General features: G+C 46.3%; 2 pseudogenes; both read right to left on the minus strand.

The window, feature by feature from the left end:
• Positions 1-937: 937 nt before the first annotated feature.
• On the minus strand, positions 938-1,046 carry LOC143389174 (small nucleolar RNA U13; annotated as a pseudogene).
• Positions 1,047-2,063: 1,017 nt separating this feature from the next.
• Positions 2,064-3,187, minus strand: LOC143389171 (ubiquitin carboxyl-terminal hydrolase 21 pseudogene; annotated as a pseudogene).
• Between the last annotated feature and the right edge of the window lie 6,228 nt (positions 3,188-9,415).

Consider the following 9,415-nt stretch of genomic DNA (forward strand, 5'->3'; position numbering starts at 1 on the left):
GTACTCAAAGCTACTCTTTTTTTTAATACATACTTTTTAGGTGTACATTGACAGAACACAATGCCTTTATTTTTATGTGGTGCTGAGGATTGAACCCAGGTCCCACCCACACTAGGCGAGCAAATCCCAGCCCTCAAAGCTCCTTTTTATGTGAAGTTGCCTGTGTGCTTCTCTCTTTCTCTCCTTCCCTCACTGAATCTTGATTTCTATGTTATCTATTTGTCAAAGCCATCAGACTTCCATCTGTTTAATAAAAATAGTGTAAATGAAACATTAGTTTTGTTATAATTAGTTGGTACCTTAATAATTTTAAAGAATTTTTTATCAATTTCTTTTGGTATTTATGCTTGTAAGAAAAAATTAACATTGACATTCATACAAATACTATTAACATTCTGAAAATGGTGAATCCACATAATGAAAAATTTGTTTTCACTTTTATGTGCAAAATACAATAATTAAACAATTTAGGGTAGTTTTTCAGGGCTATTCTGTAAATTTTCATCCAGGAGATGAGGCCTGAACATATTTTGAAGCAACTGTGTTCAGGGAAGTGAAAATATAATATACTGGAATTATGTGAATAGGATAAAGAGATCAAGAAAGTTCAGATCTGTCATTATTTAGAGTTAGACTTCATCCTTTAGTTGGTATAGAATTGTAAAAAAAAATAAAAAATAAAAAAAAATGAAAATTGAACAAGACAGTATGTTAAATTGAAAATTGAACAGGACAGTATGTGATATGTATTGGAAGGTAATAAGAAAGATAATTCTTTTTGTTCTTTTTAGACAATTTCTAGGGTGGCTCATGGGCCCCAGGAGGAGAGATCAGAGTAAGGTGGAATTATATCACTTATTAAAAAGAAATAAGAACTCAAGAGAGAAGGAAGGAGTTTAAATTTACCTAATAAAATACCTTCCTTAGCCTTTTTTGACAACAGATAAGTAATGTGCAGATGTAGTGACAAGATGTAGGGAAAGGCACATCTCCCACACCAGCCACATGAACACCCAATAATCATCATACTTATGAACCAAAAGTATACTTATTCTATTTTTATAAGTTATAATAAAGATTGTTGTCATGATAAAATAAATGATTAAAGTTTAATTCTTTTTTATATAGGTCATAAAATCCATGCAATTATATCTTGGTTAGTATAACAGATTGAATCATATCATAATTTTATCATAATCATATCATAACTTCATGATATACAAAGAAATTTGATGTCAGGAAAATAACTAAAAGAATGGTCTGAATACTTTTTTTCTGCTATTTTTTCCATTTTTTTCTGAACCTTTCATTCTGTTATAATTCAGTTATCAATTTCATTTATCAATGGACATGTATGAAGTTCTAACATATATTTCAAACTAAATGTACTTGAGAAGTTCACTTGAAGTATGCACTTTAGTGTAAAACAGGAAGTTATATAAACTTATCTATGTCCTTCTCGATTCTGACCATCCTTATTGCTATTCTCCTTTCAGTACTCAGAATCAAACTAAATATCTCTGCTCAGTCTTTGTCAGTGCCAGATTTAGTATTTGTGCCATTTAGTATTTATGCCCTATCAAGTTTCTTAACCTTTTTGAGGCCATAGATTCCTTCTATGAATTTTGCTTAAAAATATTTACATCATAAAGTTTTGAGACTTAGATAAAATAAAAAATTATTTAGACTATATAGTGCCTCAAAGAGATGCTAACACTATATGTCAATAATATCTTGGTGTATCTTTAATATTACTTGTTTGCATTTTAAATCCTATCAGAAATATGTTTTAAAATTTATTTTCATAAAATAGAAAAAAATCTAGAACTGACAAAGATTGAGCATAGACAAATATTAATAAATTTGAAATTTTTAATAAAAATTTCTGTGTTATCATCATAGGTTTTTTCTCTATATGTTTTACCTTATCAAATTAAACAGCTAAAATTGATATTTCTAAATATGAAATTAAAACCAACTGTGGATGTACAGTGATCTTTAAAGAATATTATAATTAATGATGTTCTTATTAAGATAGTATGTCCAGATATCTATGCTAATTTTCAATTTTGATGGAGAATGAGGATTGAGGGGAATCTTTGTATTGTCAACTTTTTGGTACTTTGTGTTTTCTGGCAACATCGGTAACACAATGGGGCATTCTCCAACTCTATCTCTTCTTCCTTGGTGAAAAGGTTGAAACAATTCCACAGAGAGACCTTCTCCCCAGAAAACCCTTCCTTGGGGATGGGCAGGGACAGATCAAAAAAACCCTCAAAGGTCATGGAGCGATACCCACAGGCCTGGCACATGAAACAACTTTTCAACTTGCCCACAAAGAGGTCCACAATCTTGCTATCCTCTCGTTCCAGGTAATGCTTCCACATTAGGTTGGCTCAATCATCATCACTTAACTCATGTTCTTTGAGCAGAGTCTCTCCTCTGAGAGGTGGAGAAGGAGCTGGATCATTGGCCAAGATTGGTGGAGCCTGGCAAACTTGTCTGTTGAGTTCAAGGTGTAGTCTTTCCATGAGGAGTCTCAGGAACTCTTGGGCATCCTGCTGGTTGTTTCCAGAGAAGAAGGGAATGTATTTCTGGAAGACAGCTTGGAATTCAGTAGGATCCACAGCTTCACAGGAGTTAGGGTGCCAGAGGGCACCAATCACATCTGCAAAGGCTTCAGTAAGTTCTTGGTCCTGGCCCATTTCAGGCACCTCTTGACGGAAGTCTCTTTGTAGACACAAGTCTCTAAGAGGCCGAGTGCTGCTCAAGCACTGTAGCACAGCATTCAAGAAGCATGTATTTCCTAGATTTTGGAGGCCAACATGACCAGAGCCCAGAAGTAGTGTATGATGAGCAGATGTGGAATGCGCTAAGTTGGTTGAGAATGGGATGGGCAGAAACACAGTTGGGGGTGGTGAGCCAGGCAGGGGAACCCTATGATCTGCCTGAAGGGGATGAGGCCCCAAGGTCTGTCCTGATCCAAGTTCCAGTTGCTTGAGCCATTCATCAGTGGGACCTGGCAGGGGAGGAAATTGACATAACATAGAGTTTGGTCCAGGGGCTGAGTTCCCGTGCTCCTTGCTGCAGGCCCACGGTACAAATTGTAGCTTAGATCTCATGTGGGATTGGACATTGACAGGGGTTTTAAGGTCCTGCTCTGGCAGTGCTGAGAATCCAGGGGCATTGTGGAAACCATAGGCTGGACCTGTCCCACCATGAGGTGGTGTGAAGGCCAAACAGGGCCAGGCTCTATCTCAGGTTCACCCCCGCCTTACTTCACACAAACCCCTGCCAGCCAGACAACAGCTATGGCCAGAGATGTTGCCCAGATAACTCCTTCTGCAAGGACCATTGCCATCTTTTTTGGTCCAAACCACTTCACTGTCTCTCACCAAATATGTTTTTTCTTACTTTCAATAGTACCCACATGTCCAGATCCAAAATGAGACACATGGTTTAACCACAGTTTTTTTTTTCTTCCCAGGCTTATAATTTTATAAAACTAATCAAGAGCCTGCATCCGAAGTGGAGCTGGTCATTGATACCACTCCCCACCCTCCTGGGCAGGCTGGCTAACCAACTCTGGAGGAAGGTGGCTCCACAGGCCCTGCAGCTTGAGCTCCACACATTGGGACTAAGTGGCTGCTGGCCAGACTCCTGGCTCTTTCTGCTGGTGCTCTTGGTCCTGTTCCTCCCCTGGACCCATGTCAGTAGTCCTTGGCCTATAGAACAAGGAACTGCAGACCTGGGGATGGGATCCCTTCCTCCTAGCTCATGCAGTGGCCATATCTGACTGCAGTGCCCCAGTTCCTGTACTGGGGTTCTCCTTCCACAAATCTAGGGGCAGGCATGTTCCCTATTTCACAGATAAGAAACACAACTGAGGTTCAGTGATTTACCCAATGTCCAAACCCCAAGTCCAGGATCCATATGGTACCTAATAAAGCAACAGAGCCTGGGTATTTTCCAGATATGGGACAGAGAAAGACTGGACTTACCTTGCCAGCCTAGCTTGAGGATATACTCAACATAGGGTGGTGGGATCTCACTATAGCTTACAAGACCTTTGTGTGATGGAAGCGCTTCATATGAGCAGCTATAAGAGCCAAAATGAGGGCTCTCTGGGTTCCTGGGATTACGGACATTATGGGAATTCCCACCTGTTCTCTGCATGGCCTGCAGTGTGAAGGGTTCTGTGCTCCTGGGCAGGTAGTCATCTTCAGATGCAGCATGATTCAGATGACCCACATCCACTCCTGCTGGCTGAAGAGAAGACAGTGAAGAAACAGCCTTTACTGACCAGAAGAAACAAGGAGGAGGTTAAAATCTGTATTCAAGTCAATATAGCCACCACTGTGTTGTGGAGCATGTGGAGACCAGGCAGGAAGACAAGTGGGAATGGGAATAGGGGAATTGTCTAAGTCTCTTTCAGCTTTCCTGGATCCAGTATCTGGGGTAAGTCTCCTGTAAAATGCTCCTAGTGGCTGGGTCCACCCAGCCCTGAGGTCCATTGGGCATGGACAGCCCTGGCTGCAGACTGCATGGGCTATATGTGCCTCCAGCCTCACCATGCCCTGCCAGCCTCCCAGAGCTGATCAGGGAAATTATCATGTGGGCAGTCCTGTCCCTGAAAGGTGAGCTCTGGGCCATGGTGCATGCCCAGAAGCTTTCAGCACAGGTCACAAGCTGCAGTGGAGGTGAACAGCTCAGCTGCCTTCTCAGCCCTGGCCATACAAGCAGGAATTTCACAGTACTCAGTCCACCAATTGGCTTTTTGTCACCTTGGTACACATCTGAGCCTTCCACCTGACTCATCCTCTGCTGCACCATTCCTATTCTAGTTGAGACTCTGTGAATGAGGCTGTTGCAGGGAGTAGCACCACCCAGGCTTTCCTGCTCTGACCATCAGATGAGTCAAGGTGCCAGTGCCTCAGTCCTTCCAGACTAGGGACTGTGCACTGACTAGGGCCCTGACTTGAGGTATGAGCCCAGACAGGATCCTTTGAGGGAGCTCCCAGCAGTGGGGATGTACTGACAGCTCTTGGGGTGTGGATTTACACCTGTCCAAACAGTCTGCAGAGACATTCAAAACCCACTCACCTGGTGAATGCTAGCTCCAAGGCTCCTGGACTCAGCAAAGGCTCTTGCTCTCTCCATGCCCCATAGGAAGGCTTGCGGGCCTCAGGGAAGGTATCTGTGACAGAGGAAATCAGACCAACGTGGCCCCAGCTGGTTCTGCATGGACCATCTCCATGCCCTTCAGTCACTCTGGGTCTTATTAGTCTTCCAGAGGACACAGGCTCTGATCCTCTAGCACATGATTCACCTCTGACACATCCTGCCACAGCACTGAGAGTTTGGAAGTCCCTCCTAAATACAGGGATTGCCCCAGTTGAAATCTACAGAGACCTCTTGATTTCTGCCTTCTCTCATTCACTTCCCCCTTTTACTCTAAAATCCTGCTTAACCAGCTTGACCAGCACAGTGGGCAACATCAGTTTGAGGCCTGTGCAGCCCCCACAAGCCATACTAAAAACATGGGCACAGGTTTATATATGTGTGTTTTATCTTCCCTGCTGGAGGTGAATTCTGGGGCAGGGGGGGTGGGCAGGAGCTTGTTTTCAAAAACCTCTGCCTTAGTTCCAGGCCAGGGGCATGAGCACGGAGCTCCAAACCAGATGAGTCATCTCTGCCTCTGAGGATGCTGAATATGTGTCCTAATCTCAGGCCTCATATGAAGGGGAGATGAAGCTCTGTCCTGCCCAACTCTGCTAAGCAGCAGGTTTGAAGAAAGAAGGCTGTGCACGTTTGCAGGTTCTCAAGCGGAGTGCCAATGGCAGGACCCGATACTGTTCCTGCATCAAGAAGATGAGGGGCGCACAGACCTGGAATGCACACAGGGAAAACCAGTGGCAGTGGAAGGAAGAACCTCAAAGAGAAATTCAGACTTAACCATAGAGAGGTAAGTGTCTCAGAAATTACCCTTAATTTCTCATGTTGTTGTATGAGTACTTCTAGGTTTGGCTGCAATCTGTGCTGAGGTAGATTTCCTTTTGAGTCTTTGGTTTGATTTATAAGTGAATGAAATGCTATGATTTGAGCCACAATGAAGCCTGTGACACACTGCACTGTGGTTAACCAGGAGGGCCTGTTTCCTTCAGTGAGCAGGAACTTCTCCTAGAAACAGCTGGGGTGGCATGGAAGGCCTACATCCCAAATGTCAGTGACCACAGTTGGATTAAAGTCTGCCTGGGGCCTGGGTGCTGAAGGCCAGCAAACTGTGAGTACCCTGTCCTTCCTCCCACTCCCCTGACCTAGCTGGGGTTGACACTGACCTTGTGGAAGGAAGCTGCTGTCCACTGCAGGGAAGTCTCTGTGTCTGGGTATGGTGGCAGCAAAAGACAATGATCTATCCTTCTTCCTGACCACAGGGTCCTGCGAAGGACAGCTCTGCTGAGGTGTTTCTACCTGGCATGTGTTGTGGGATTGGCATGGGGTAGCCATGACATTATTGCCTGAAGCAGCTGCTGCCATGGTGCTGTGGCGTCTATCCATCATGAATTTCTTAAGGATCTTGAAGGCTGAGAGTGGTGTGATTCTGAGTGCTGTGCAGCAGGATGAATCCTCCCTATGTCTCTCAGGACATGTGAGAATGCCTGTGGTCTGGCTGTTGGAGGTCAGGTACTGGGAGAAACTGCCACTGAGACATCTGAAGTCCAGGCTATGCCTCTGAGGCTTGGACTGGATACAGAGGTCTTGGACATGACCACAGATCCAGTTAACACAGTGCCCACTGCCCTGGGAAAGCTTCTGGCTGGCCATGTCACTACTCATTTGGAATGAAGTCCTTGAGTTTTGAGAGAAGCTGTCACTCCTGAAAGAGGAAGAAAGGAAGGTCAGAACTGACTCCAAAAAGGAATCAGGGGTTGTCAAAGCCCCATTCACCCCATTGGACTGGAGGAAGCTAGCTGAGGCTTGGCAGCTCTGAAGTCTACCTGGGACATGTATTGCTCATCTGTGACTTTCTCTCAACCTAGGGTACAACTGCAAACCCATGATTCAAAACATGTGGGATGTTTCTCCTGAATTGCACTCCAGTGCATCCACTAGCTGGACACTCAGCCAGTGTTTGCCTCACCATCCCATGAACCTTTGTTAAGCTGGGTCAGCCTACTCTGCATCTTAGCAGGTGTCTCTATGCCCCTCACACTTCCTGTTTGCTGACAGAGTGTCAGTCTTCACTGCACCCCCAAAGGATGTCCACATTCATCTCATACTGCCTACTTGCTCACTGTGGCTATATTCCCTGCAAACCAGCAGGTCTAGACACACCACTCACACTGCCAGATTGCTCACTGTGGCTGTCTTCCCTGAATACCAGCAGGTTTAGATACCCCCTTCACACTGCTTGCTTGGTAGCTGTGGCTCAGTGTTCCCTGCACTCCAGCAAGTCTAGACACAAACCTCACAATGACTGCTTGGTCACTGTGTTTGTCTTCTCTGCACACCATGAGTTCTAGACCCACCCCTCACACTGCCTGCTTGCTCACTAAGTCTTCTCTGCACCCCAGCAGGTCTATAAAGACCCCTCACACTGCCTGCTTCATCACTGTGGCTTTCTTCCCTGCACCCCAGCAGGTTTAGACACAACCCTCACACTGCCTACTTGGTCAATGAGGATCAGTCTTCTGTGCACCTCAGCAGGTTTAGACACACCTCACACACTGCCTGCTTGTTCAATGTGGCTGCCTTCCATGCACCCCAACAGGTCTCGACACCCCAGTCACACTGCCTGCTTGATCATGGTGGTTCAGTGTTCCCAGCACCACAGCAGGTTTAGACACACCCATCAAACTGCCTGCTGGCTCACTGTGTCTGTCTTCCCTGCAACCAAGCAGGCCTAGACACACCCCTCACACTGCCTGCTTTCTCACTGTGGCTCAGTGTCCCATGCACCCCAGCAGATCTAGACACACCCTACACACTGCATACTTGCTCACTGTCACTGTCTTCCCTGAACCCCAGTAGGTCTAGACACATTCCTAACATTGCCTGTTTGCTCATTAAGGGTCAGTCTTCCTTGCAGCACCCCAGCAGGTCTAGACACACCCCTCATACTGCCTGCTTGCTCACTGTGGCTCTTTTTCCTGCACCACAGCAGGTCTAGACACATCCCTCACACTGCCTGCTTGCTAACTGTGGCTCAGTGTTCCCAGCACCACAGCAAGTCTAGACACATCCCACACACTGCCTGCTTGGTCACTGTGGGTCAGTCTTCCCTGCATCTCAGCAGGTTTAGACACAACCCTCACACTGCCTGCTTGCTCACTGTGGCTGTCTTCCCATCACCACAGTATGTTTAGACACATCCCTCACACTACCTTCTTGGTCACTGTGGCTCAGTCCTCCCTGCACCTCAGCAGGTTTAGACACACCCCTCACATTGCCTGCTTTCTCACTGTGGCTCAGTGTTCCCTGCACCCCAGCGGGTCTAGACATATCTCACACATTTCCTGCTTTGTCACTGTGGCTGTCTTCCCTGCACCCCAGAAGGTCTAGACGCACCTCCACACTGTCTGCTTGTGCACTGTGGCTGTCTTTCCTGCACCTCAGAATGTCTAGACACACCCCTCACACTGCCTGCTTGCTCACTGTGGCTGTCTTCTCTGCACCCCAACAGGTTTAGAAACCCCTCACACTGCCAGTTTGCTCACTAAGTGTCAGTCTTCCTGCACCACATCAGGTCTAGACACGCCTGGTTGCTCACTGTGGCTTTCTTCCCTGCACCTATCAGGTCTAGACACACCCCTCATACTGCCCGCTTGCTCACTGTGGCTGTCTTCCCAGCACCCCAGCAGGTCTAGATACACCGCTCACATTGTCTGCCTGCACACTGTGCTTGTCTTCCCTGTACTCCAGCAGGTCTAGAAACACCCCTCACACTGCCTGCTTGCACACAGTGGCTCAGTATTCCCTGCACCCCACCAGGAGTAGACACCCCTCACACTGCCTGCTTGGTAAATGTGGCTGTCTTCCCTGAACCCCAGCAAGTCTAGACACATCCCTAAAATTGCCTGCTTGCTCACTGTGGCTGTCTTCCCTGCACCCCATCAGGTCTAGACACACCCCTCACACTGTCTGCTTGCACACTGTGCTTGTCTTCCCTGTACCCTAGCAGGTCTAGAAACACCCCTCACATTGCCTGCTTGCTCACTGTGGCTCAGTATTCCCTGCACCTCACCAGGAGTAGACACCCCTCATACTGCCTGCTTGGTAAATGTGGCTGTCTTCCCAGAACCCCAGCAGATCTAGACACATCCCTCCAATTGCCTGCTTGCTAACTGTGGCTCAGTGTTCCCTGTACCCCAGCAGGTCTAGACAAATCCCACACACCCTGCTTGCTCACTGTGGC

This window comes from Callospermophilus lateralis, unplaced genomic scaffold (assembly GCF_048772815.1).
Source record: "Callospermophilus lateralis isolate mCalLat2 unplaced genomic scaffold, mCalLat2.hap1 Scaffold_250, whole genome shotgun sequence".
Classification (NCBI taxonomy): domain Eukaryota; kingdom Metazoa; phylum Chordata; class Mammalia; order Rodentia; family Sciuridae; genus Callospermophilus; species Callospermophilus lateralis.